This window comes from Triplophysa dalaica, unplaced genomic scaffold (genome assembly GCF_015846415.1).
Source record: "Triplophysa dalaica isolate WHDGS20190420 unplaced genomic scaffold, ASM1584641v1 Contig2, whole genome shotgun sequence".
In the NCBI taxonomy this organism is placed as follows: domain Eukaryota; kingdom Metazoa; phylum Chordata; class Actinopteri; order Cypriniformes; family Nemacheilidae; genus Triplophysa; species Triplophysa dalaica.
This window is the reverse complement of record NW_026622636.1, coordinates 45,807-67,698: the sequence shown is the minus strand read 5'-3', so window position 1 is coordinate 67,698 and position 21,892 is coordinate 45,807. Positions and strand designations below refer to the sequence as shown.

The 21,892-nt window shown below is 46.5% G+C and overlaps 43 non-coding genes across 43 annotated transcripts; all 43 read right to left on the bottom strand.

The window, feature by feature from the left end:
• Positions 1-162: 162 nt before the first annotated feature.
• trnap-ugg (transfer RNA proline (anticodon UGG)) lies at positions 163-234 on the bottom strand. The gene has a single exon. It is a non-coding gene; the product is annotated as a tRNA-Pro (tRNA).
• Positions 235-599: 365 nt separating this feature from the next.
• trnaf-gaa (transfer RNA phenylalanine (anticodon GAA)) lies at positions 600-672 on the bottom strand. The gene has a single exon. It is a non-coding gene; the product is annotated as a tRNA-Phe (tRNA).
• Positions 673-1,617: 945 nt separating this feature from the next.
• Positions 1,618-1,689, bottom strand: trnaq-cug (transfer RNA glutamine (anticodon CUG)). The gene has a single exon. It is a non-coding gene; the product is annotated as a tRNA-Gln (tRNA).
• A 109-nt stretch (positions 1,690-1,798) lies between these two features.
• Positions 1,799-1,871, bottom strand: trnaf-gaa (transfer RNA phenylalanine (anticodon GAA)). Its single transcript has one exon. It is a non-coding gene; the product is annotated as a tRNA-Phe (tRNA).
• A 97-nt stretch (positions 1,872-1,968) lies between these two features.
• On the bottom strand, positions 1,969-2,042 carry trnai-aau (transfer RNA isoleucine (anticodon AAU)). Its single transcript has one exon. It is a non-coding gene; the product is annotated as a tRNA-Ile (tRNA).
• A 79-nt stretch (positions 2,043-2,121) lies between these two features.
• Positions 2,122-2,193, bottom strand: trnap-ugg (transfer RNA proline (anticodon UGG)). The gene has a single exon. It is a non-coding gene; the product is annotated as a tRNA-Pro (tRNA).
• Positions 2,194-3,208: 1,015 nt separating this feature from the next.
• Positions 3,209-3,280, bottom strand: trnaq-cug (transfer RNA glutamine (anticodon CUG)). The gene has a single exon. It is a non-coding gene; the product is annotated as a tRNA-Gln (tRNA).
• Positions 3,281-3,389: 109 nt separating this feature from the next.
• Positions 3,390-3,462, bottom strand: trnaf-gaa (transfer RNA phenylalanine (anticodon GAA)). The gene has a single exon. It is a non-coding gene; the product is annotated as a tRNA-Phe (tRNA).
• Positions 3,463-3,559: 97 nt separating this feature from the next.
• trnai-aau (transfer RNA isoleucine (anticodon AAU)) lies at positions 3,560-3,633 on the bottom strand. Its single transcript has one exon. It is a non-coding gene; the product is annotated as a tRNA-Ile (tRNA).
• A 79-nt stretch (positions 3,634-3,712) lies between these two features.
• Positions 3,713-3,784, bottom strand: trnap-ugg (transfer RNA proline (anticodon UGG)). The gene has a single exon. It is a non-coding gene; the product is annotated as a tRNA-Pro (tRNA).
• Positions 3,785-4,149: 365 nt separating this feature from the next.
• Positions 4,150-4,222, bottom strand: trnaf-gaa (transfer RNA phenylalanine (anticodon GAA)). Its single transcript has one exon. It is a non-coding gene; the product is annotated as a tRNA-Phe (tRNA).
• Positions 4,223-4,319: 97 nt separating this feature from the next.
• Positions 4,320-4,393, bottom strand: trnai-aau (transfer RNA isoleucine (anticodon AAU)). Its single transcript has one exon. It is a non-coding gene; the product is annotated as a tRNA-Ile (tRNA).
• A 79-nt stretch (positions 4,394-4,472) lies between these two features.
• Positions 4,473-4,544, bottom strand: trnap-ugg (transfer RNA proline (anticodon UGG)). Its single transcript has one exon. It is a non-coding gene; the product is annotated as a tRNA-Pro (tRNA).
• A 1,015-nt stretch (positions 4,545-5,559) lies between these two features.
• On the bottom strand, positions 5,560-5,631 carry trnaq-cug (transfer RNA glutamine (anticodon CUG)). Its single transcript has one exon. It is a non-coding gene; the product is annotated as a tRNA-Gln (tRNA).
• Positions 5,632-5,740: 109 nt separating this feature from the next.
• Positions 5,741-5,813, bottom strand: trnaf-gaa (transfer RNA phenylalanine (anticodon GAA)). The gene has a single exon. It is a non-coding gene; the product is annotated as a tRNA-Phe (tRNA).
• Positions 5,814-6,057: 244 nt separating this feature from the next.
• On the bottom strand, positions 6,058-6,129 carry trnap-ugg (transfer RNA proline (anticodon UGG)). The gene has a single exon. It is a non-coding gene; the product is annotated as a tRNA-Pro (tRNA).
• A 291-nt stretch (positions 6,130-6,420) lies between these two features.
• trnap-ugg (transfer RNA proline (anticodon UGG)) lies at positions 6,421-6,492 on the bottom strand. The gene has a single exon. It is a non-coding gene; the product is annotated as a tRNA-Pro (tRNA).
• Positions 6,493-7,509: 1,017 nt separating this feature from the next.
• On the bottom strand, positions 7,510-7,581 carry trnaq-cug (transfer RNA glutamine (anticodon CUG)). Its single transcript has one exon. It is a non-coding gene; the product is annotated as a tRNA-Gln (tRNA).
• A 289-nt stretch (positions 7,582-7,870) lies between these two features.
• Positions 7,871-7,944, bottom strand: trnai-aau (transfer RNA isoleucine (anticodon AAU)). The gene has a single exon. It is a non-coding gene; the product is annotated as a tRNA-Ile (tRNA).
• A 1,168-nt stretch (positions 7,945-9,112) lies between these two features.
• trnaq-cug (transfer RNA glutamine (anticodon CUG)) lies at positions 9,113-9,184 on the bottom strand. Its single transcript has one exon. It is a non-coding gene; the product is annotated as a tRNA-Gln (tRNA).
• Positions 9,185-9,293: 109 nt separating this feature from the next.
• Positions 9,294-9,366, bottom strand: trnaf-gaa (transfer RNA phenylalanine (anticodon GAA)). The gene has a single exon. It is a non-coding gene; the product is annotated as a tRNA-Phe (tRNA).
• A 97-nt stretch (positions 9,367-9,463) lies between these two features.
• trnai-aau (transfer RNA isoleucine (anticodon AAU)) lies at positions 9,464-9,537 on the bottom strand. Its single transcript has one exon. It is a non-coding gene; the product is annotated as a tRNA-Ile (tRNA).
• Positions 9,538-10,703: 1,166 nt separating this feature from the next.
• trnaq-cug (transfer RNA glutamine (anticodon CUG)) lies at positions 10,704-10,775 on the bottom strand. The gene has a single exon. It is a non-coding gene; the product is annotated as a tRNA-Gln (tRNA).
• A 2,791-nt stretch (positions 10,776-13,566) lies between these two features.
• trnaq-cug (transfer RNA glutamine (anticodon CUG)) lies at positions 13,567-13,638 on the bottom strand. Its single transcript has one exon. It is a non-coding gene; the product is annotated as a tRNA-Gln (tRNA).
• A 289-nt stretch (positions 13,639-13,927) lies between these two features.
• Positions 13,928-14,001, bottom strand: trnai-aau (transfer RNA isoleucine (anticodon AAU)). The gene has a single exon. It is a non-coding gene; the product is annotated as a tRNA-Ile (tRNA).
• A 79-nt stretch (positions 14,002-14,080) lies between these two features.
• Positions 14,081-14,152, bottom strand: trnap-ugg (transfer RNA proline (anticodon UGG)). The gene has a single exon. It is a non-coding gene; the product is annotated as a tRNA-Pro (tRNA).
• Positions 14,153-15,167: 1,015 nt separating this feature from the next.
• On the bottom strand, positions 15,168-15,239 carry trnaq-cug (transfer RNA glutamine (anticodon CUG)). Its single transcript has one exon. It is a non-coding gene; the product is annotated as a tRNA-Gln (tRNA).
• A 289-nt stretch (positions 15,240-15,528) lies between these two features.
• On the bottom strand, positions 15,529-15,602 carry trnai-gau (transfer RNA isoleucine (anticodon GAU)). Its single transcript has one exon. It is a non-coding gene; the product is annotated as a tRNA-Ile (tRNA).
• Positions 15,603-15,681: 79 nt separating this feature from the next.
• On the bottom strand, positions 15,682-15,753 carry trnap-ugg (transfer RNA proline (anticodon UGG)). The gene has a single exon. It is a non-coding gene; the product is annotated as a tRNA-Pro (tRNA).
• A 1,017-nt stretch (positions 15,754-16,770) lies between these two features.
• On the bottom strand, positions 16,771-16,842 carry trnaq-cug (transfer RNA glutamine (anticodon CUG)). The gene has a single exon. It is a non-coding gene; the product is annotated as a tRNA-Gln (tRNA).
• A 109-nt stretch (positions 16,843-16,951) lies between these two features.
• Positions 16,952-17,024, bottom strand: trnaf-gaa (transfer RNA phenylalanine (anticodon GAA)). Its single transcript has one exon. It is a non-coding gene; the product is annotated as a tRNA-Phe (tRNA).
• A 97-nt stretch (positions 17,025-17,121) lies between these two features.
• On the bottom strand, positions 17,122-17,195 carry trnai-aau (transfer RNA isoleucine (anticodon AAU)). The gene has a single exon. It is a non-coding gene; the product is annotated as a tRNA-Ile (tRNA).
• Positions 17,196-17,274: 79 nt separating this feature from the next.
• Positions 17,275-17,346, bottom strand: trnap-ugg (transfer RNA proline (anticodon UGG)). The gene has a single exon. It is a non-coding gene; the product is annotated as a tRNA-Pro (tRNA).
• A 1,017-nt stretch (positions 17,347-18,363) lies between these two features.
• On the bottom strand, positions 18,364-18,435 carry trnaq-cug (transfer RNA glutamine (anticodon CUG)). The gene has a single exon. It is a non-coding gene; the product is annotated as a tRNA-Gln (tRNA).
• Positions 18,436-18,544: 109 nt separating this feature from the next.
• trnaf-gaa (transfer RNA phenylalanine (anticodon GAA)) lies at positions 18,545-18,617 on the bottom strand. Its single transcript has one exon. It is a non-coding gene; the product is annotated as a tRNA-Phe (tRNA).
• A 241-nt stretch (positions 18,618-18,858) lies between these two features.
• On the bottom strand, positions 18,859-18,930 carry trnap-ugg (transfer RNA proline (anticodon UGG)). Its single transcript has one exon. It is a non-coding gene; the product is annotated as a tRNA-Pro (tRNA).
• Positions 18,931-19,277: 347 nt separating this feature from the next.
• Positions 19,278-19,349, bottom strand: trnaq-cug (transfer RNA glutamine (anticodon CUG)). Its single transcript has one exon. It is a non-coding gene; the product is annotated as a tRNA-Gln (tRNA).
• A 109-nt stretch (positions 19,350-19,458) lies between these two features.
• Positions 19,459-19,531, bottom strand: trnaf-gaa (transfer RNA phenylalanine (anticodon GAA)). Its single transcript has one exon. It is a non-coding gene; the product is annotated as a tRNA-Phe (tRNA).
• Positions 19,532-19,772: 241 nt separating this feature from the next.
• Positions 19,773-19,844, bottom strand: trnap-ugg (transfer RNA proline (anticodon UGG)). Its single transcript has one exon. It is a non-coding gene; the product is annotated as a tRNA-Pro (tRNA).
• Positions 19,845-20,191: 347 nt separating this feature from the next.
• On the bottom strand, positions 20,192-20,263 carry trnaq-cug (transfer RNA glutamine (anticodon CUG)). Its single transcript has one exon. It is a non-coding gene; the product is annotated as a tRNA-Gln (tRNA).
• Positions 20,264-20,372: 109 nt separating this feature from the next.
• Positions 20,373-20,445, bottom strand: trnaf-gaa (transfer RNA phenylalanine (anticodon GAA)). Its single transcript has one exon. It is a non-coding gene; the product is annotated as a tRNA-Phe (tRNA).
• Positions 20,446-20,695: 250 nt separating this feature from the next.
• On the bottom strand, positions 20,696-20,767 carry trnap-ugg (transfer RNA proline (anticodon UGG)). The gene has a single exon. It is a non-coding gene; the product is annotated as a tRNA-Pro (tRNA).
• Positions 20,768-21,782: 1,015 nt separating this feature from the next.
• On the bottom strand, positions 21,783-21,854 carry trnaq-cug (transfer RNA glutamine (anticodon CUG)). Its single transcript has one exon. It is a non-coding gene; the product is annotated as a tRNA-Gln (tRNA).
• Between the last annotated feature and the right edge of the window lie 38 nt (positions 21,855-21,892).

Sequence of the window (21,892 nt, the reverse complement as noted above, 5' to 3'; positions counted from 1 at the left end):
AATGCCAGAGAAAAGCCTTTGGCCAGTACGGGGCGACCTTGGCGTTATTAGCACCACGCTCTAGCCAACTGAGCTGACAGGCCATGGGTCTCCTGCTTTCATGATCTGGATTGCCATAGTGCCACCTTGAGTGTCCTCACAATACGATGAACGCTTAAAGCAGGGCTCGTCCGGGATTTGAACCCGGGACCTCTCGCACCCAAAGCGAGAATCATGCCCCTAGACCAACGAGCCGAGCGGTGTGCAGCGATTGTGATTTCAAGGCGCTTTGGAAAAGCATTTTCCCTGTGTGCCCCGTTTCATTGAGCCAAGGCAATGCGTGTCTTTTTCCGATAATGCGCGGGAATTTGCTCAAATGATAGAGCGCTCGCTTGGCATTCGAGAGGTAGAGGGAATGACGGCCTTATTCTCCATATTAAAGGCTTTTGGAGCTTTGAACTCGGATCGCTGGATTCAGAGTCCAGAGTGCTAACCATTACACCATGAAACCCAATGTGAAGCTGTTTTCGACATGCCAGATTCCGAAGAAAAGAGCGCACGGTCTTGTGAATGCAAGAGCTCCACTATAACTAGAGCAAAGCATTGGACAGAGGGACGCATGCCGAAACCCGGGATCGAACCAGGGACCTTTAGATCTTCAGTCTAACGCTCTCCCAACTGAGCTATTTCGGCCACGTTTGCAGATTTCTTGACTTGCGAATCGTAGTCCGCGGATGACCCCTGGCGCTGAAGCCCTGAATTATGGAACAGAATGCCAGAGAAAAGCCTTTGGCCAGTACGGGGATCAAACCTTTTGGAGCTTCCTTCGTGCGACTTAGCCCTCCCTATGCTACCTGTCGAGGCTCACCTTTGCAGAAAAAGGTCTTCGTGTTTAATACTGTTCATATATTCAGTCACAAAAAGCCTTCAGTGCCCCTTGTCTCTCCTCGCTATGGCACCTGGACACAAATGACAAGAATCTCCCATATGGTGTGCGCATTGCTTTTACCCAGAGCAACGTAATGCAGGACATTTCACGATCAGAGACAATCAAGTTGTCACTTAAGATTCCACAAGTTTTTTTTTGCTGTGTAACTTGCATTTTCAATAAACCAGTGTGGATATGTGAGGTGGTTCGTTTCCTTGCCCTTTTCTTGTAGTTTCTTGAAAAGGGTTATCCTCCATTACTGTTGGGTAATTGTCAAAATAAGGCTAAGCATGAAAAATCTCTCTCACCAAATCTTCTCTTTATAGTACGTGTGTGTGTGCAATCACATTAACGTTTCAGAAATGGGCAATTTGTTATATTTATTTTCCGCTTTGCCTTGGTTGTATTGACCTTTGGCTCATTGTGTACCGTTGGCCTGTTGTCAGTGTGAAAGCAGCAAATGCTACTTTAACTCGAGGTTTAATGAAACCTAGTTGTTATCCTACCATTGTCTTACGTTGTCATTACAAAGATCCTCCACCTTCTATGTGGTTACTCGTTCCACAAGTACAACACTTTTCCTGCACGTAAACAGATGAAATTCACTTGTGTTTGCCTGACAGCTTAAACGTTTTAGTACAAAGGTCAAAGATCGGGGGGATAACAATCCCTGGCATGAGCCCCTCGAAAAGGTGTAGACTTTCAATGAGAGGTCTCACCGAGATTTGAACTCGGATCGCTGGATTCAGAGTCCAGAGCGCTAACCATTACACCATGAAACCCAATGTGAAGCTGTTTTCGACATGCAAGATTCTGAAGAAAAGAGCGCACGGTCTTGTGAATGCAAGAGCTCCACTATAACTAGAGCAAAGCATTGGACAGAGGGACGCATGCCGAAACCCGGGATCGAACCAGGGACCTTGAGATCTTCAGTCTAACGTTCTCCCAACTGAGCTATTTCGGCCACGTTTGCAGGTTTCTTGACTTGCGAATCGTAGTCCGCGGACGACCCCTGGCGCTGAAGCCCTGAATTATGGGACAGAATGCCAGAGAAAAGCCTTTGGCCAGTACGGGGATCGAACCCGCGACCTTGGCGTTATTAGCACCACGCTCTAGCCAACTGAGCTAACAGGCCATGGGTCTCTTGCTTTCATGATCTGGATTGCCATAGTGCCACCTTGAGTGTCCTCACAATACGATGAACGCTTAAAGCAGGGCTCGTCCGGGATTTGAACCCGGGACCTCTCGCACCCAAAGCGAGAATCATGCCCCTAGACCAACGAGCCGAGCGGTGTGCAGTGATTGTGATTTCAAGGCGCTTTGGAAAAGCATTTTCCCTGTGTGCCCCGTTTCATTGAGCCAAGGCAATGCGCGTATTTTTCCGATAATGCGCGGGAATTTGCTCAAATGAAAGAGCGCTCGCTTGGCATTCGAGAGGTAGAGGGAATGACGGCCTTATTCTCCATATTAGAGGCTTTTGGAGCTTCCTTCGTGCGACTTAGCCCTCCCTATGCTACCTGTCGAGGCTCACCTTTGCAGAAAAAGGTCTTCGTGTTGAATACTGTTCATATATTCAGTCACAAAAAGCCTTCAGTGCCCCTTGTCTCTCCTCGCTATGGCACCTGGACACAAATGACAAGAATCTCCCATATGGTGTGCGCATTGCTTTTACCCAGAGCAACGTAATGCAGGACATTTCACGATCAGAGACAATCAAGTTGTCACTTAAGATTCCACAAGTTTTTTTTTGCTGTGTAACTTGCATTTTCAATAAACCAGTGTGGATATGTGAGGTGGTTCGTTTCCTTGCCCTTTTCTTGTAGTTTCTTGAAAAGGATTATCCTCCATTACTATTGGGTAATTGTCAAAATAAGGCTAAGCATGAAAAATCTCTCTCCCCAAATCTTCTCTTTATAGTACGTGTGTGTGTGCAATCACATTAACGTTTCAGAAATGGGCAATTTGTTATATTTATTTTCCGCTTTGCCTTGGTTGTATTGACCTTTGGCTCATTGTGTACCGTTGGCCTGTTGTCAGTGTGAAAGCAGCAAATGCTACTTTAACTCGAGGTTTAATGAAACCTAGTTGTTATCCTACCATTGTCTTACGTTGTCATTACAAAGATCCTCCACCTTCTATGTGGTTCCTCGTTCCACAAGTACAACACTTTTCCTGCACGTAAACAGATGAAATTCACTTGTGTTTGCCTGACTGCTTAAACGTTTTAGTACAAAGGTCAAAGATCGGGGCGGTAACAATCCCTGGCATGAGCCCCTCGAAAAGGTGTAGACTTTCAATGAGAGGTCTCACCAAGATTTGAACTCGGATCGCTGGATTCAGAGTCCAGAGTGCTAACCATTACACCATGAAACCCAATGTGAAGCTGTTTTGGACATGCAAGATTCCGAAGAAAAGAGCGCACGGTCTTGTGAATGCAAGAGCTCCACTATAACTAGAGCAAAGCATTGGACAGAGGGACGCATGCCGAAACCCGGGATCGAACCAGGGACCTTTAGATCTTCAGTCTAACGCTCTCCCGACTGAGCTATTTCGGCCACGTTTGCAGATTTCTTGACTTGCGAATCGTAGTCCGCGGACGACCCCTGGCGCTGAAGCCCTGAATTATGGAACAGAATGCCAGAGAAAAGCCTTTGGCCAGTACGGGGATCAAACCCGCGACCTTGGCGATATTAGCACCACGTTCTAGCCAACTGAGCTAACAGGCCATGGGTCTCCTGCTTTCATGATCTGGATTGCCATAGTGCCACCTTGAGTGTCCTCACAATACGATGAACGATTAAAGCAGGGCTCGTCCGGGATTTGAAACCGGGACCTCTCGCACCCAAAGCGAGAATCATGCCCCTAGACCAACGAGCCGAGCGGTGTGCAGCGATTGTGATTTCAAGGCGCTTTGGAAAAGCATTTTCCCCGTGTGCCCCGTTTCATTGAGCCAAGGCAATGCGCGTCTTTTTCCGATAATGCGCGGGAATTTGCTCAAATGATAGAGCGCTCGCTTGGCATTCGAGAGGTAGAGGGAATGACGGCCTTATTCTCCATATTAAAGGCTTTTGGAGCTTTGAACTCGGATCGCTGGATTCAGAGTCCAGAGTGCTAACCATTACACCATGAAACCCAATGTGAAGCTGTTTTCGACATGCCAGATTCCGAAGAAAAGAGCGCACGGTCTTGTGAATGCAAGAGCTCCACTATAACTAGAGCAAAGCATTGGACAGAGGGACGCATGCCGAAACCCGGGATCGAACCATGGACCTTTAGATCTTCAGTCTAACGCTCTCCCAACTGAGCTATTTCGGCCACGTTTGCAGATTTCTTGACTTGCGAATCGTAGTCCGCGGATGACCCCTGGCGCTGAAGCCCTGAATTATGGAACAGAATGCCAGAGAAAAGCCTTTGGCCAGTACGGGGATCAAACCCCCGACATTGGCGTTATTAGCACCACGCTCTAGCCAACTGAGCTAACAGGCCATGGGTCTCCTGCTTTCATGATCTGGATTGCCATAGTGCCACCTTGAGTGTCCTCACAATACGATGAACGCTTGAAGCAGGGCTCGTCCGGGATTTGTACCCGGGACCTCTCGCACCCAAAGCGAGAATCATGCCCCTAGACCAACGAGCCGAGCAGTGTGCAGAGATTGTGATTTCAAGGCGCTTTGGAAAAGCATTTTCCCCGTGTGCCCCGTTTCATTGAGCCAAGGCAATGCGCGTCTTTTTCCGATAATGCGCGGGAATTTGCTCAAATGATAGAGCGCTCGCTTGGCATTCGAGAGGTAGAGGGAATGACGGCCTTTTTCTCCATATTAGAGGCTTTTGGAGCTTCCTTCGTGCGACCTAGCCCTCCCTATGCTACCTGTCGAGGCTCACCTTTGCAGAAAAAGGTCTTCGTGTTTAATACTGTTCATATATTCAGTCACAAAAAGCCTTCAGTGCCCCTTGTCTCTCCTCGCTATGGCACCTGGACACAAATGACAAGAATCTCCCATATGGTGTGCGCATTGCTTTTACCCAGAGCAACGTAATGCAGGACATTTCACGATCAGAGACAATCAAGTTGTCACTTAAGATTCCACAAGTTTTTTTTTGCTGTGTAACTTGCATTTTCAATAAACCAGTGTGGATATGTGAGGTGGTTCGTTTCCTTGCCCTTTTCTTGTAGTTTCTTGAAAAGGGTTATCCTCCATTACTGTTGGGTAATTGTCAAAATAAGGCTAAGCATGAAAAATCTCTCTCCCCAAATCTTCTCTTTATAGTACGTGTGTGTGTGCAATCACATTAACGTTTCAGAAATGGGCAATTTCTTATATTTATTTTCCGCTTTGCCTTGGTTGTATTGACCTTTGGCTCATTGTGTACCGTTGGCCTGTTGTCAGTGTGAAAGCAGCAAATGCTACTTTAACTCGAGGTTTAATGAAACCTAGTTGTTATCCTACCATTGTCTTACGTTGTCATTACAAAGATCCTCCACCTTCTATGTGGTTACTCGTTCCACAAGTACAACACTTTTCCTGCACGTAAACAGATGAAATTCACTTGTGTTTGCCTGACAGCTTAAACGTTTTAGTACAAAGGTCAAAGATCGGGGCAGTAACAATCCCTGGCATGAGCCCCTCGAAAAGGTGGAGACTTTCAATGAGAGGTCTCACCGAGATTTGAACTCGGATCGCTGGATTCAGAGTCCAGAGCGCTAACCATTACACCATGAAACCCAATGTGAAGCTGTTTTCGACATGCAAGATTCTGAAGAAAAGAGCGCACGGTCTTGTGAATGCAAGAGCTCCACTATAACTAGAGCAAAGCATTGGACAGAGGGACGCATGCCGAAACCCGGGATCGAACCAGGGACCTTTAGATCTTCAGTCTAACGCTCTCCCAACTGAGCTATTTCGGCCACGTTTGCAGGTTTCTTGACTTGCGAATCGTAGTCCGCGGACGACCCCTGGCGCTGAAGCCCTGAATTATGGAACAGAATGCCAGAGAAAAGCCTTTGGCCAGTACGTGGATCGAACCCGCGACCTTGGCTTTATTAGCACGACGCTCTAGCCAACTGAGCTAACAGGCCATGGGTCTCCTGCTTTCATGATCTGGATTGCCATAGTGCCACCTTGAGTGTCCTCACAATAACGCTTAAAGCAGGGCTCGTCCGGGATTTGAACCCGGGACCTCTCGCACCCAAAGCGAGAATCATGCCCCTAGACCAACGAGCCGAGCGGTGTGCAGTGATTGTGATTTCAATGCGCTTTGGAAAAGCATTTTCCCCACGTGTGCCCCGTTTCATTGAGCCAAAGCAATGCGCGTCTTTTTCCGATAATGCGCGGGAATTTGCTCAAATGAAAGAGCCCTCGCTTGGCATTCGAGAGGTAGAGGGAATGACGGCCTTATTCTCCATATTAGAGGCTTTTGGAGCTTCCTTCGTGCGACTTAGCCCTCCCTATGCTACCTGTCGAGGCTCACCTTTGCAGAAAAAGGTCCTCACAATACGATGAACGCTTAAAGCAGGGCTCGTCCGGGATTTGAACCCGGGACCTCTCGCACCCAAAGCGAGAATCATGCCCCTAGACCAACGAGCCGAGCGGTGTGCAGTGATTGTGATTTCAAGGCGCTTTGGAAAAGCATTTTCCCCACGTGTGCCCCGTTTCATTGAGCCAAAGCAATGCGCGTCTTTTTCCGATAATGCGCGGGAATTTGCTCAAATGAAAGAGCCCTCGCTTGGCATTCGAGAGGTAGAGGGAATGACGGCCTTATTCTCCATATTAGAGGCTTTTGGAGCTTCCTTCGTGCGACTTAGCCCTCCCTATGCTACCTGTCGAGGCTCACCTTTGCAGAAAAAGGTCTTCGTGTTGAATACTGTTCATATATTCAGTCACAAAAAGCCTTCAGTGCCCCTTGTCTCTCCTCGCTATGGCACCTGGACACAAATGACAAGAATCTCCCATATGGTGTGCGCATTGCTTTTACCCAGAGCAACGTAATGCAGGACATTTCACGATCAGAGACAATCAAGTTGTCACTTAAGATTCCACAAGTTTTTTTTTGCTGTGTAACTTGCATTTTCAATAAACCAGTGTGGATATGTGAGGTGGTTCGTTTCCTTGCCCTTTTCTTGTAGTTTCTTGAAAAGGGTTATCCTCCATTACTGTTGGGCAATTGTCAAAATAAGGCTAAGCATGAAAAATCTCTCTCACCAAATCTTCTCTTTATAGTACGTGTGTGTGTGCAATCACATTAACGTTTCAGAAATGGGCAATTTGTTATATTTATTTTCCGCTTTGCCTTGGTTGTATTGACCTTTGGCTCATTGTGTACCGTTAGCCTGTTGTCAGTGTGAAAGCAGCAAATGCTACTTTAACTCGAGGTTTAATGAAACCTAGTTGTTATCCTACCATTGTCTTACGTTGTCATTACAAAGATCCTCCACCTTCTATGTGGTTCCTCGTTCCACAAGTACAACACTTTTCCTGCACGTAAACAGATGAAATTCACTTGTGTTTGCCTGACAGCTTAAACGTTTTAGTACAAAGGTCAAAGATCGGGGCGGAAACAATCCCTGGCATGAGCCCCTCGAAAAGGTGGAGACTTTCAATGAGAGGTCTCACCGAGATTTGAACTCGGATCGCTGGATTCAGAGTCCAGAGTGCTAACCTTTACACCATGAAACCCAATGTGAAGCTGTTTTCGACATGCAAGATTCTGAAGAAAAGAGCGCACGGTCTTGTGAATGCAAGAGCTCCACTATAACTAGAGCAAAGCATTGGACAGAGGGATCTGTTCAATGGGGTTGCATGCCGCATGCCGAAACCCGGGATCTTTAGATCTTCAGTCTAACGCTCTCCCAACTGAGCTATTTCGGCCACGTTTGCAGATTTCTTGACTTGCGAATCGTAGTCCGCGGACGACCCCTGGCGCTGAAGCCCTGAATTATGGAACAGAATGCCAGAGAAAAGCCTTTGGCCAGTACGGGGATCGAACCCGCGACCTTGGCGTTATTAGCACCACGCTCTAGCCAACTGAGCTTACAGGCCATGGGTCTCCTGCTTTCATGATCTGGATTGCCATAGTGCCACCTTGAGTGTCCTCACAATACGATGAACGCTTAAAGCAGGGCTCCTCCGGGATTTGAACCCGGGAACTCTCGCACCCAAAGCGAGAATCATGCCCCTAGACCAACGAGCCGAGCGGTGTGCAGCGATTGTGATTTCAAGGCGCTTTGGAAAAGCATTTTCCCCACGTGTGCCCCGTTTCATTGAGCCAAAGCAATGCGCGTCTTTTTCCGATAATGCGCGGGAATTTGCTCAAATGAAAGAGCCCTCGCTTGGCATTCGAGAGGTAGAGGGAATGACGACCTTATTCTCCATATTAGAGGCTTTTGGAGCTTCCTTCGTGCGACTTAGCCCTCCCTATGCTACCTGTCGAGGCTCACCTTTGCAGAAAAAGGTCTTCGTGTTGAATACTGTTCATATATTCAGTCACAAAAAGCCTTCAGTGCCCCTTGTCTCTCCTCGCTATGGCACCTGGACACAAATGACAAGAATCTCCCATATGGTGTGCGCATTGCTTTTACCCAGAGCAACGTAATGCAGGACATTTCACGATCAGAGACAATCAAGTTGTCACTTAAGATTCCACAAGTTTTTTTTTGCTGTGTAACTTGCATTTTCAATAAACCAGTGTGGATATGTGAGGTGGTTCGTTTCCTTGCCCTTTTCTTGTAGTTTCTTGAAAAGGATTATCCTCCATTACTATTGGGTAATTGTCAAAATAAGGCTAAGCATGAAAAATCTCTCTCCCCAAATCTTCTCTTTATAGTACGTGTGTGTGTGCAATTACATTAACGTTTCAGAAATGGGCAATTTGTTATATTTATTTTCCGCTTTGCCTTGGTTGTATTGACCTTTGGCTCATTGTGTACCGTTAGCCTGTTGTCAGTGTGAAAGCAGCAAATGCTACTTTAACTCGAGGTTTAATGAAACCTAGTTGTTATCCTACCATTGTCTTACGTTGTCATTACAAAGATCCTCCACCTTCTATGTGGTTCCTCGTTCCACAAGTACAACACTTTTCCTGCACGTAAACAGATGAAATTCACTTGTGTTTGCCTGACAGCTTAAACGTTTTAGTACAAAGGTCAAAGATCGGGGCGGTAACAATCCCTGGCATGAGCCCCTCGAAAAGGTGTAGACTTTTAATGAGAGGTCTCACCGAGATTTGAACTCGGATCGCTGGATTCAGAGTCCAGAGTGCTAACCATTACACCATGAAACCCAATGTGAAGCTGTTTTCGACATGCAAGATTCCGAACAAAAGAGCGCACGGTCTTGTGAATGCAAGAGCTCCACTATAACTAGAGCAAAGCATTGGACAGAGGGACGCATGCCGAAACCCGGGATCGAACCAGGGACCTTTAGATCTTCAGTCTAACGCTCTCCCAACTGAGCTATTTCGGCCACGTTTGCAGGTTTCTTGACTTGCGAATCGTAGTCCGCGGACGACCCCTGGCGCTGAAGCCCTGAATTATGGAACAGAATGCCAGAGAAAAGCCTTTGGCCAGTTCGGGGATCGAACCCGCGACCTTGGCGATATTAGCACCACGTTCTAGCCAACTGAGCTAACAGGCCATGGGTCTCCTGCTTTCATGATCTGGATTGCCATAGTGCCACCTTGAGTGTCCTCACAATACGATGAACGATTAAAGCAGGGCTCGTCCGGGATTTGAAACCGGGAACTCTCGCACCCAAAGCGAGAATCATGCCCCTAGACCAACGAGCCGAGCGGTGTGCAGCGATTGTGATTTCAAGGCGCTTTGGAAAAGCATTTTCCCCGTGTGCCCCGTTTCATTGAGCCAAGGCAATGCGCGTCTTTTTCCGATAATGCGCGGGAATTTGCTCAAATGATAGAGCGCTCGCTTGGCATTCGAGAGGTAGAGGGAATGATGGCCTTATTCTCCATATTAGAGGCTTTTGGAGCTTCCTTCGTGCGACTTAGCCCTCCCTATGCTACCTGTCGAGGCTCACCTTTGCAGAAAAAGGTCTTCGTGTTGAATACTGTTCATATATTCAGTCACAAAAAGCCTTCAGTGCCCCTTGTCTCTCCTCGCTATGGCACCTGGACACAAATGACAAGAATCTCCCATATGGTGTGCGCATTGCTTTTACCCAGAGCAACGTAATGCAGGACATTTCACGATCAGAGACAATCAAGTTGTCACTTAAGATTCCACAAGTTTTTTTTTGCTGTGTAACTTGCATTTTCAATAAACCAGTGTGGATATGTGAGGGGGTTCGTTTCCTTGCCCTTTTCTTGTAGTTTCTTGAAAAGGATTATCCTCCATTACTATTGGGTAATTGTCAAAATAAGGCTAAGCATGAAAAATCTCTCTCCCCAAATCTTCTCTTTATAGTACGTGTGTGTGTGCAATCACATTAACGTTTCAGAAATGGGCAATTTGTTATATTTATTTTCCGCTTTGCCTTGGTTGTATTGACCTTTGGCTCATTGTGTACCGTTGGCCTGTTGTCAGTGTGAAAGCAGCAAATGCTACTTTAACTCGAGGTTTAATGAAACCTAGTTGTTATCCTACCACTGTCTTACGTTGTCATTACAAAGATCCTCCACCTTCTATGTGGTTCCTCGTTCCACAAGTACAACACTTTTCCTGCACGTAAACAGATGAAATTCACTTGTGTTTGCCTGACAGCTTAAACGTTTTAGTACAAAGGTCAAAGATCGGGGCGGTAACAATCCCTGGCATGAGCCCCTCGAAAAGGTGGAGACTTTCAATGAGAGGTCTCACCGAGATTTGAACTCGGATCGCTGGATTCAGAGTCCAGAGCGCTAACCATTACACCATGAAACCCAATGTGAAGCTGTTTTCGACATGCAAGATTCTGAAGAAAAGAGCGCACGGTCTTGTGAATGCAAGAGCTCCACTATAACTAGAGCAAAGCATTGGACAGAGGGACGCATGCCGAAACCCGGGATCGAACCAAAGCGAGAATCATGCCCCTAGACCAACGAGCCGAGCGGTGTGCAGCGATTGTGATTTCAAGGCGCTTTGGAAAAGCATTTTCCCCACGTGTGCCCCGTTTCATTGGGCCAAAGCAATGCGCGTCTTTTTCCGATAATGCGCGGGAATTTGCTCAAATGAAAGAGCCCTCGCTTGGCATTCGAGAGGTAGAGGGAATGACGGCCTTATTCTCCATATTAGAGGCTTTTGGAGCTTCCTTCGTGCGACTTAGCCCTCCCTATGCTACCCGTCTAGGCTCACCTTTGCAGAAAAAGGTCTTCGTGTTGAATACTGTTCATATATTCAGTCACAAAAAGCCTTCAGTGCCCCTTGTCTCTCCTCGCTATGGCACCTGGACACAAATGACAAGAATCTCCCATATGGTGTGCGCATTGCTTTTACCCAGAGCAACGTAATGCAGGACATTTCACGATCAGAGACAATCAAGTTGTCACTTAAGATTCCACAAGTTTTTTTTTGCTGTGTAACTTGCATTTTCAGTAAACCAGTGTGGATATGTGAGGTGGTTCGTTTCCTTGCCCTTTTCTTGTAGTTTCTTGAAAAGGGTTATCCTCCATTACTGTTGGGCAATTGTCAAAATAAGGCTAAGCATGAAAAATCTCTCTCCCCAAATCTTCTCTTTATAGTAAGTGTGTGTGTGCAATCACATTAACGTTTCAGAAATGGGCAATTTGTTATATTTATTTTCCGCTTTGCCTTGGTTGTATTGACCTTTGGCTCATTGTGTACCGTTGGTAGCAATAAACAATGAGGTGTCCCGCAAATCACAAGTCCAGTACGGTGTACCACAGGGCTCAGTCTTGGGACCCCTGCTCTTCGCATTATACATGTTACCTCTAGGAGATATAATAAAGCGACACGGAATTAGCTTTCACTGTTATGCTGATGATACTCAACTTTATATTTCCTCGATGCCTCATGAAACCCAGCAGTTTCATCGAATAAAGGATTGCATAGTTGACTTAAAAATGTGGATGAGTAACAATTTTTTACTACTAAACTCGGACAAAACAGAATTGTTACTTACTGGACCGAAAACTGCTATGCGTAACAACCAAGAATACTGCTTAACGATTGACGGATGCTCCATAAAATCCTCGTCATCAGCTAAGAATCTTGGCGTTGTATTTGACAGTACTCTCTCATTTGAAAGCCATGTCGCAAACACCTGTAAAATTGCCTTTTTCCATCTTAAGAATATATCTAAATTACGTCATATGCTGTCACTGTCAGATGCAGAGAAATTAATTCATGCATTCATGACATCAAGACTAGATTACTGTAATGCACTTCTAGGTGGTTGCCCTGCGGGCCTATTACAAAAACTGCAACTGGTTCAAAACGCGGCAGCTCGAGTTCTTACACGTACAAAAAAGTATGAGCATATAACCCTGGTTCTGTCAACCTTGCACTGGTTACCTATAAAGCATCGCATTAACTTTAAGATCTTGCTTATTACCTATAAAGCCCTACATGGTCTAGCGCCGCAGTATTTGAATGAACTTCTATTGTATTACAGACCACCACGTACATTACGCTCTAAGGGGTCCTGTCAGTTGGTAATACCTAGAATTTCAAAATCAAGTGCAGGTGGTAGATCCTTTTCTTATCTAGCGCCTAAACTTTGGAATATTCTTCCCTGCACGGTCCGGGAGGCAGACACACTCTGTCAGTTTAAATCTAGACTAAAGACTCATCTTTTTAATCTTGCATACACTACACCTCCATAATATTAATCCTCAGAGGATTTAGGCTGCATTATTTAGATCAACCGGAACCAGGAACACATCCAACAACAAATGATGTACTTGTTGCATCAAAGAGTGCAGAACAGTACTCTACTCTCAGCCAGTCTTGTCTCTTTGTTCCAAGGTTACCGCAGGATGCAGTTCATGCCCAGACCTGATGGCAGAGCTGAGAATGGGAAGCGGTGACCTGACAAGTGCTAAGAGGATAGAGCTGGATAAAGGACGCGACAACTTTGTTTTTTTTCTACAACATTTCAAATGCTATTAGATTGTTAATGATAATCTTTAATTTTTATATTTTTATTAAGCCTTGTTGTGCAAGCACTGATGAGCTTGTGCAGAGGCAGCAGCTTTTGCCAGAGGGGAACTGGAATCCCCTGGTTGGGCCTGGGTTCCCCTGAGGTTTTTTTTCTCGATGGGAGTTTTGGGTTCCTCACCACCGTTTGCATATTGTTTTGCACTATCTGCCTGGCCGGGGGGGCTGCTTTAGAATTCATACTTGTATTAAATGTGTCTCATGTACAGCTGCTTTGTAACAATGAAAATTGTAAAAAGCGCTATATAAATAAAGTTGAGTTGAGTTGAGAGTTGAGTTGGCCTGTTGTCAGTGTGAAAGCAGCAAATGCTACTTTAACTCGAGGTTTAATGAAACCTAGTTGTTATCCTACCATTGTCTTACGTTGTCATTACAAAGATCCTCCACCTTCTATGTGGTTCCTCGTTCCACAAGTACAACACTTTTCCTGCACGTAAACAGATGAAATTCACTTGTGTTTGCCTGACAGCTTAAACGTTTTAGTACAAAGGTCAAAGATCAGGGGGATAACAATCACTGGCATGAGCCCCTCGAAAAGGTGTAGACTTTCAATGAGAGGTCTCACCGAGATTTGAACTCGGATCACTGGATTCAGAGTCCAGAGTGCTAACCATTACACCATGAAACCCAATGTGAAGCTGTTTTCGACATGCCAGATTCCGAAGAAAAGAGCGCACGGTCTTGTGAATGCAAGAGCTCCACTATAACTAGAGCAAAGCATTGGACAGAGGGATCTGTTCAATGGGGTTGCATGCCGCATGCCGAAACCCGGGATCTTTAGATCTTCAGTCTAACGCTCTCCCAACTGAGCTATTTCGGCCACGTTTGCAGATTTCTTGACTTGCGAATCGTAGTCCGCGGACGGCCCCTGGCGCTGAAGCCCTGAATTATGGAACAGAATGCCAGAGAAAAGCCTTTGGCCAGTACGGGGATCGAACCCGCGACCTTGGCGATATTAGCACCACGTTCTAGCCAACTGAGCTAACAGGCCATGGGTCTCCTGCTTTCATGATCTGGATTGCCATAGTGCCACCTTGAGTGTCCTCACAATACGATGAACGATTAAAGCAGGGCTCGTCCGGGATTTGAAACCGGGACCTCTCGCACCCAAAGCGAGAATCATGCCCCTAGACCAACGAGCCGAGCGGTGTGCAGCGATTGTGATTTCAAGGTGCTTTGGAAAAGCATTTTCCCCGTGTGCCCCGTTTCATTGAGCCAAGGCAATGCGCGTCTTTTTCCGATAATGCGCGGGAATTTGCTCAAATGATAGAGCGCTCGCTTGGCATTCGAGAGGTAGAGGGAATGACGGCCTTATTCTCCATATTAGAGGCTTTTGGAGCTTCCTTCGTGCGACTTAGCCCTCCCTATGCTACCTGTCGAGGCTCACCTTTGCAGAAAAAGGTCTTCGTGTTGAATACTGTTCATATATTCAGTCACAAAAAGCCTTCAGTGCCCCTTGTCTCTCCTCGCTATGGCACCTGGACACAAATGACAAGAATCTCCCATATGGTGTGCGCATTGCTTTTACCCAGAGCAACGTAATGCAGGACATTTCACGATCAGAGACAATCAAGTTGTCACTTAAGATTCCACAAGTTTTTTTTTGCTGTGTAACTTGCATTTTCAATAAACCAGTGTGGATATGTGAGGGGGTTCGTTTCCTTGCCCTTTTCTTGTAGTTTCTTGAAAAGGATTATCCTCCATTACTATTGGGTAATTGTCAAAATAAGGCTAAGCATGAAAAATCTCTCTCCCCAAATCTTCTCTTTATAGTACGTGTGTGTGTGCAATCACATTAACGTTTCAGAAATGGGCAATTTGTTATATTTATTTTCCGCTTTGCCTTGGTTGTATTGACCTTTGGCTCATTGTGTACCGTTGGCCTGTTGTCAGTGTGAAAGCAGCAAATGCTACTTTAACTCGAGGTTTAATGAAACCTAGTTGTTATCCTACCATTGTCTTACGTTGTCATTACAAAGATCCTCCACCTTCTATGTGGTTCCTCGTTCCACAAGTACAACACTTTTCCTGCACGTAAACAGATGAAATTCACTTGTGTTTGCCTGACAGCTTAAACGTTTTAGTACAAAGGTCAAAGATCGGGGCGGTAACAATCCCTGGCATGAGCCCCTCGAAAAGGTGGAGACTTTCAATGAGAGGTCTCACCGAGATTTGAACTCGGATCGCTGGATTCAGAGTCCAGAGCGCTAACCATTACACCATGAAACCCAATGTGAAGCTGTTTTCGACATGCAAGATTCTGAAGAAAAGAGCGCACGGTCTTGTGAATGCAAGAGCTCCACTATAACTAGAGCAAAGCATTGGACAGAGGGATCTGTTCAATGGGGTTGCATGCCGCATGCCGAAACCCGGGATCTTTAGATCTTCAGTCTAACGCTCTCCCAACTGAGCTATTTCGGCCACGTTTGCAGATTTCTTGACTTGCGAATCGTAGTCCGCGGACGACCCCTGGCGCTGAAGCCCTGAATTATGGAACAGAATGCCAGAGAAAAGCCTTTGGCCAGTACGGGGATCGAACCCGCGACATTGGCGTTATCAGCACCACGCTCTAGCCAACTGAGCTAACAGGCCATGGGTCTCCTGCTCTCATGATCTGGATTGCCATAGTGCCACCTTGAGTGTCCTCACAATACCATGAACGCTTAAAGCAGGGCTCGTCCGGGATTTGAACCCGGGACCTCTCGCACCCAAAGCGAGAATCATGCCCCTAGACCAACGAGCCGAGCGGTGTGCAGTGATTGTGATTTCAAGGCGCTTTGGAAAAGCATTTTCCCCACGTGTGCCCCGTTTCATTGAGCCAAAGCAATGCGCGTCTTTTTCCGATAATGCGCGGGAATTTGCTCAAATGAAAGAGCCCTCGCTTGGCATTCGAGAGGTAGAGGGAATGACGGCCTTATTCTCCATATTAGAGGCTTTTGGAGCTTCCTTCGTGCGACTTAGCCCTCCCTATGCTACCTGTCGAGGCTCACCTTTGCAGAAAAAGGTCTTCGTGTTGAATACTGTTCATATATTCAGTCACAAAAAGCCTTCAGTGCCCCTTGTCTCTCCTCGCTATGGCACCTGGACACAAATGACAAGAATCTCCCATATGGTGTGCGCATTGCTTTTACCCAGAGCAACGTAATGCAGGACATTTCACGATCAGAGACAATCAAGTTGTCACTTAAGATTCCACAAGTTTTTTTTTGCTGTGTAACTTGCATTTTCAATAAACCAGTGTGGATATGTGAGGTGGTTCGTTTCCTTGCCCTTTTCTTGTAGTTTCTTGAAAAGGGTTATCCTCCATTACTGTTGGGCAATTGTCAAAATAAGGCTAAGCATGAAAAATCTCTCTCACCAAATCTTCTCTTTATAGTACGTGTGTGTGTGCAATCACATTAACGTTTCAGAAATGGGCAATTTGTTATATTTATTTTCCGCTTTGCCTTGGTTGTATTGACCTTTGGCTCATTGTGTACCGTTGGCCTGTTGTCAGTGTGAAAGCAGCAAATGCTACTTTAACTCGAGGTTTAATGAAACCTAGTTGTTATCCTACCATTGTCTTACGTTGTCATTACAAAGATCCTCCACCTTCTATGTGGTTCCTCGTTCCACAAGTACAACACTTTTCCTGCACGTAAACAGATGAAATTCACTTGTGTTTGCCTGACAGCTTAAACGTTTTAGTACAAAGGTCAAAGATCGGGGGGATAACAATCCCTGGCATGAGCCCCTCGAAAAGGTGTAGACTTTCAATGAGAGGTCTCACCGAGATTTGAACTCGGATCGCTGGATTCAGAGTCCAGAGTGCTAACCATTACACCATGAAACCCAATGTGAAGCTGTTTTCGACATGCCAGATTCCGAAGAAAAGAGCGCACGGTCTTGTGAATGCAAGAGCTCCACTATAACTAGAGCAAAGCATTGGAAAGAGGGACGCATGCCGAAACCCGGGATCGAACCAGGGACCTTCAGATCTTCAGTCTAACGCTCTCCCAACTGAGCTATTTCGGCCACGTTTGCAGATTTCTTGACTTGCGAATCGTAGTCCGCGGACGACCCCTGGCGCTGAAGCCCTGAATTATGGAACAGAATGCCAGAGAAAAGCCTTTGGCCAGTACGGGGATCGAACCCGCGACCTTGGCGTTATTAGCACCACGCTCTAGCCAACTGAGCTTACAGGCCATGGGTCTCCTGCTTTCATGATCTGGATTGCCATAGTGCCACCTTGAGTGTCCTCACAATACGATGAACGCTTAAAGCAGGGCTCCTCCGGGATTTGAACCCGGGACCTCTCGCACCCAAAGCGAGAATCATGCCCCTAGACCAACGAGCCGAGCGGTGTGCAGCGATTGTGATTTCAAGGCGCTTTGGAAAAGCATTTTCCCCACGTGTGCCCCGTTTCATTGAGCCAAAGCAATGCGCGTCTTTTTCCGATAATGCGAGGGAATTTGCTCAAATGAAAGAGCCCTCGCTTGGCATTCGAGAGGTAGAGGGAATGACGACCTTATTCTCCATATTAGAGGCTTTTGGAGCTTCCTTCGTGCGACTTAGCCCTCCCTATGCTACCTGTCGAGGCTCACCTTTGCAGAAAAAGGTCTTCGTGTTGAATACTGTTCATATATTCAGTCACAAAAAGCCTTCAGTGCCCCATGTCTCTCCTCGCTATGGCACCTGGACACAAATGACAAGAATCTCCCATATGGTGTGCGCATTGCTTTTACCCAGAGCAACGTAATGCAGGACATTTCACGATCAGAGACAATCAAGTTGTCACTTAAGATTCCACAAGTTTTTTTTTGCTGTGTAACTTGCATTTTCAATAAACCAGTGTGGATATGTGAGGTGGTTCGTTTCCTTGCCCTTTTCTTGTAGTTTCTTGAAAAGGATTATCCTCCATTACTATTGGGTAATTGTCAAAATAAGGCTAAGCATGAAAAATCTCTCTCCCCAAATCTTCTCTTTATAGTACGTGTGTGTGTGCAATCACATTAACGTTTCAGAAATGGGCAATTTGTTATATTTATTTTCCGCTTTGCCTTGGTTGTATTGACCTTTGGCTCATTGTGTACCGTTGGCCTGTTGTCAGTGTGAAAGCAGCAAATGCTACTTTAACTCGAGGTTTAATGAAACCTAGTTGTTATCCTACCATTGTCTTACGTTGTCATTACAAAGATCCTCCACCTTCTATGTGGTTCCTCGTTCCACAAGTACAACACTTTACCTGCACGTAAACAGATGAAATTCACTTGTGTTTGCCTGACAGCTTAAACGTTTTAGTACAAAGGTCAAAGATCGGGGCGGTAACAATCCCTGGCATGAGCCCCTCGAAAAGGTGGAGACTTTCAATGAGAGGTCTCACCGAGATTTGAACTCGGATCGCTGGATTCAGAGTCCAGAGTGCTAACCATTACACCATGAAACCCAATGTGAAGCTGTTTTCGACATGCAAGATTCCGAAGAAAAGAGCGCACGGTCTTGTGAATGCAAGAGCTCCACTATAACTAGAGCAAAGCATTGGACAGAGGGACGCATGCCGAAACCCGGGATCGAACCAGGGACCTTTAGATCTTCAGTCTAACGCTCTCCCAACTGAGCTATTTCGGCCACGTTTGCAGGTTTCTTGACTTGCGAATCGTAGTCCGCGGACGACCCCTGGCGCTGAAGCCCTGAATTATGGAACAGAATGCCAGAGAAAAGCCTTTGGCCAGTACGGGGATCGAACCCGCGACCTTGGCACCACGCTCTAGCCAACTGAGCTAACAGGCCATTGGTCTCCTGCTTTCATGATCTGGATTGCCATAGTGCCACCTTGAGTGTCCTCACAATACGATGAACGATTAAAGCAGGGCTCGTCCAGGATTTGAACCCGGGACCTCTCGCACCCAAAGCGAGAATCATGCCCCTAGACCAACGAGCCGAGCGGTGTGCAGTGATTGTGATTTCAAGGCGCTTTTGAAAAGCATTTTCCCCACGTGTGCCCCGTTTCATTGAGCAAAAGCAGTGCGCGTCTTTTTCCGATAATGCGCGGGAATTTGCTCAAATGAAAGAGCGCTCGCTTGGCATTCGAGAGGTAGAGGGAATGACGGCCTTATTACCTTCTATGTGGTTCCTCGTTCCACAAGTACAACACTTTTCCTGCACGTAAACAGATGAAATTCACTTGTGTTTGCCTGACAGCTTAAACGTTTTAGTACAAAGGTCAAAGATCGGGGCGGTAACAATCCCTGGCATGAGCCCCTCGAAAAGGTGGAGACTTTCAATGAGAGTTCTCACCGAGATTTGAACTCGGATCGCTGGATTCAGAGTCCAGAGTGCTAACCTTTACACCATGAAACCCAATGTGAAGCTGTTTTCGACATGCAAGATTCTGAAGAAAAGAGCGCACGGTCTTGTGAATGCAAGAGCTCCACTATAACTAGAGCAAAGCATTGGACAGAGGGACGCATGCGGAAACCCGGGATCGAACCAGGGACCTTTAGATCTTCAGTCTAACGCTCTCCCAACTGAGCTATTTCGGCCACGTTTGCAGGTTTCTTGACTTGCGAATCGTAGTCCGCGGACGACCCCTGGCGCTGAAGCCCTGAATTATGGAACAGAATGCCAGAGAAAAGCCTTTGGCCAGTACGGGGATCGAACCCGCGACCTTGGCACCACGCTCTAGCCAACTGAGCTAACAGGCCATTGGTCTCCTGCTTTCATGATCTGGATTGCCATAGTGCCACCTTGAGTGTCCTCACAATACGATGAACGATTAAAGCAGGGCTCGTCCAGGATTTGAACCCGGGACCTCTCGCACCCAAAGCGAGAATCATGCCCCTAGACCAACGAGCCGAGCGGTGTGCAGTGATTGTGATTTCAAGGCGCTTTTGAAAAGCATTTTCCCCACGTGTGCCCCGTTTCATTGAGCAAAAGCAGTGCGCGTCTTTTTCCGATAATGCGCGGGAATTTGCTCAAATGAAAGAGCGCTCGCTTGGCATTCGAGAGGTAGAGGGAATGACGGCCTTATTACCTTCTATGTGGTTCCTCGTTCCACAAGTACAACACTTTTCCTGCACGTAAACAGATGAAATTCACTTGTGTTTGCCTGACAGCTTAAACGTTTTAGTACAAAGGTCAAAGATCGGGGCGGTAACAATCCCTGGCATGAGCCCCTCGAAAAGGTGGAGACTTTCAATGAGAGGTCTCACCGAGATTTGAACTCGGATCGCTGGATTCAGAGTCCAGAGTGCTAACCTTTACACCATGAAACCCAATGTGAAGCTGTTTTCGACATGCAAGATTCTGAAGAAAAGAGCGCACGGTCTTGTGAATGCAAGAGCTCCACTATAACTAGAGCAAAGCATTGGACAGAGGGACGCATGCGGAAACCCGGGATCGAACCAGGGACCTTTAGATCTTCAGTCTAACGCTCTCCCAACTGAGCTATTTCGGCCACGTTTGCAGGTTTCTTGACTTGCGAATCGTAGTCCGCGGACGACCCCTGGCGCTGAAGCCCTGAATTATGGAACAGAATGCCAGAGAAAAGCCTTTGGCCAGTTCGGGGATCGAACCCGCGACCTTGGCGATATTAGCACCACGTTCTAGGCAACTGAGCTAACAGGCCATGGGTCTCCTGCTTTCATGATCTGGATTGCCATAGTGCCACCTTGAGTGTCCTCACAATACGATGAACGATTAAAGCAGGGCTCGTCCGGGATTTGAAACCGGGACCTCTCGCACCCAAAGCGAGAATCATGCCCCTAGACCAACGAGCCGAGCGGTGTGCAGCGATTGTGATTTCAAGGCGCTTTGGAAAAGCATTTTCCCCGTGTGCCCCGTTTCATTGAGCCAAGGCAATGCGCGTCTTTTTCCGATAATGCGCGGGAATTTGCTCAAATGATAGAGCGCTCGCTTGGCATTCGAGAGGTAGAGGGAATGACGGCCTTATTCTCCATATTAGAGGCTTTTGGAGCTTCCTTCGTGCGACTTAGCCCTCCCTATGCTACCTGTCGAGGCTCACCTTTGCAGAAAAAGGTCTTCGTGTTGAATACTGTTCATATATTCAGTCACAAAAAGCCTTCAGTGCCCCTTGTCTCTCCTCGCTATGGCACCTGGACACAAATGACAAGAATCTCCCATATGGTGTGCGCATTGCTTTTACCCAGAGCAACGTAATGCAGGACATTTCACGATCAGAGACAATCAAGTTGTCACTTAAGATTCCACAAGTTTTTTTTTGCTGTGTAACTTGCATTTTCAATAAACCAGTGTGGATATGTGAGGTGGTTCGTTTCCTTGCCCTTTTCTTGTAGTTTCTTGAAAAGGATTATCCTCCATTACTATTGGGTAATTGTCAAAATAAGGCTAAGCATGAAAAATCTCTCTCCCCAAATCTTCTCTTTATAGTACGTGTGTGTGTGCAATCACATTAACGTTTCAGAAATGGGCAATTTGTTATATTTATTTTCCGCTTTGCCTTGGTTGTATTGACCTTTGGCTCATTGTGTACCGTTGGCCTGTTGTCAGTGTGAAAGCAGCAAATGCTACTTTAACTCGAGGTTTAATGAAACCTAGTTGTTATCCTACCATTGTCTTACGTTGTCATTACAAAGATCCTCCACCTTCTATGTGGTTCCTCGTTCCACAAGTACAACACTTTTCCTGCACGTAAACAGATGAAATCCACTTGTGTTTGCCTGACGGCTTAAACGTTTTAGTACAAAGGTCAAAGATCGGGGCGGTAACAATCCCTGGCATGAGCCCCTCGAAAGGGTGTAGACTTTCAATGAGAGGTCTCACCGAGATTTGAACTCGGATCGCTGGATTCAGAGTCCAGAGTGCTAACCATTACACCATGAAACCCAATGTGAAGCTGTTTTCGACATGCCAGATTCCGAAGA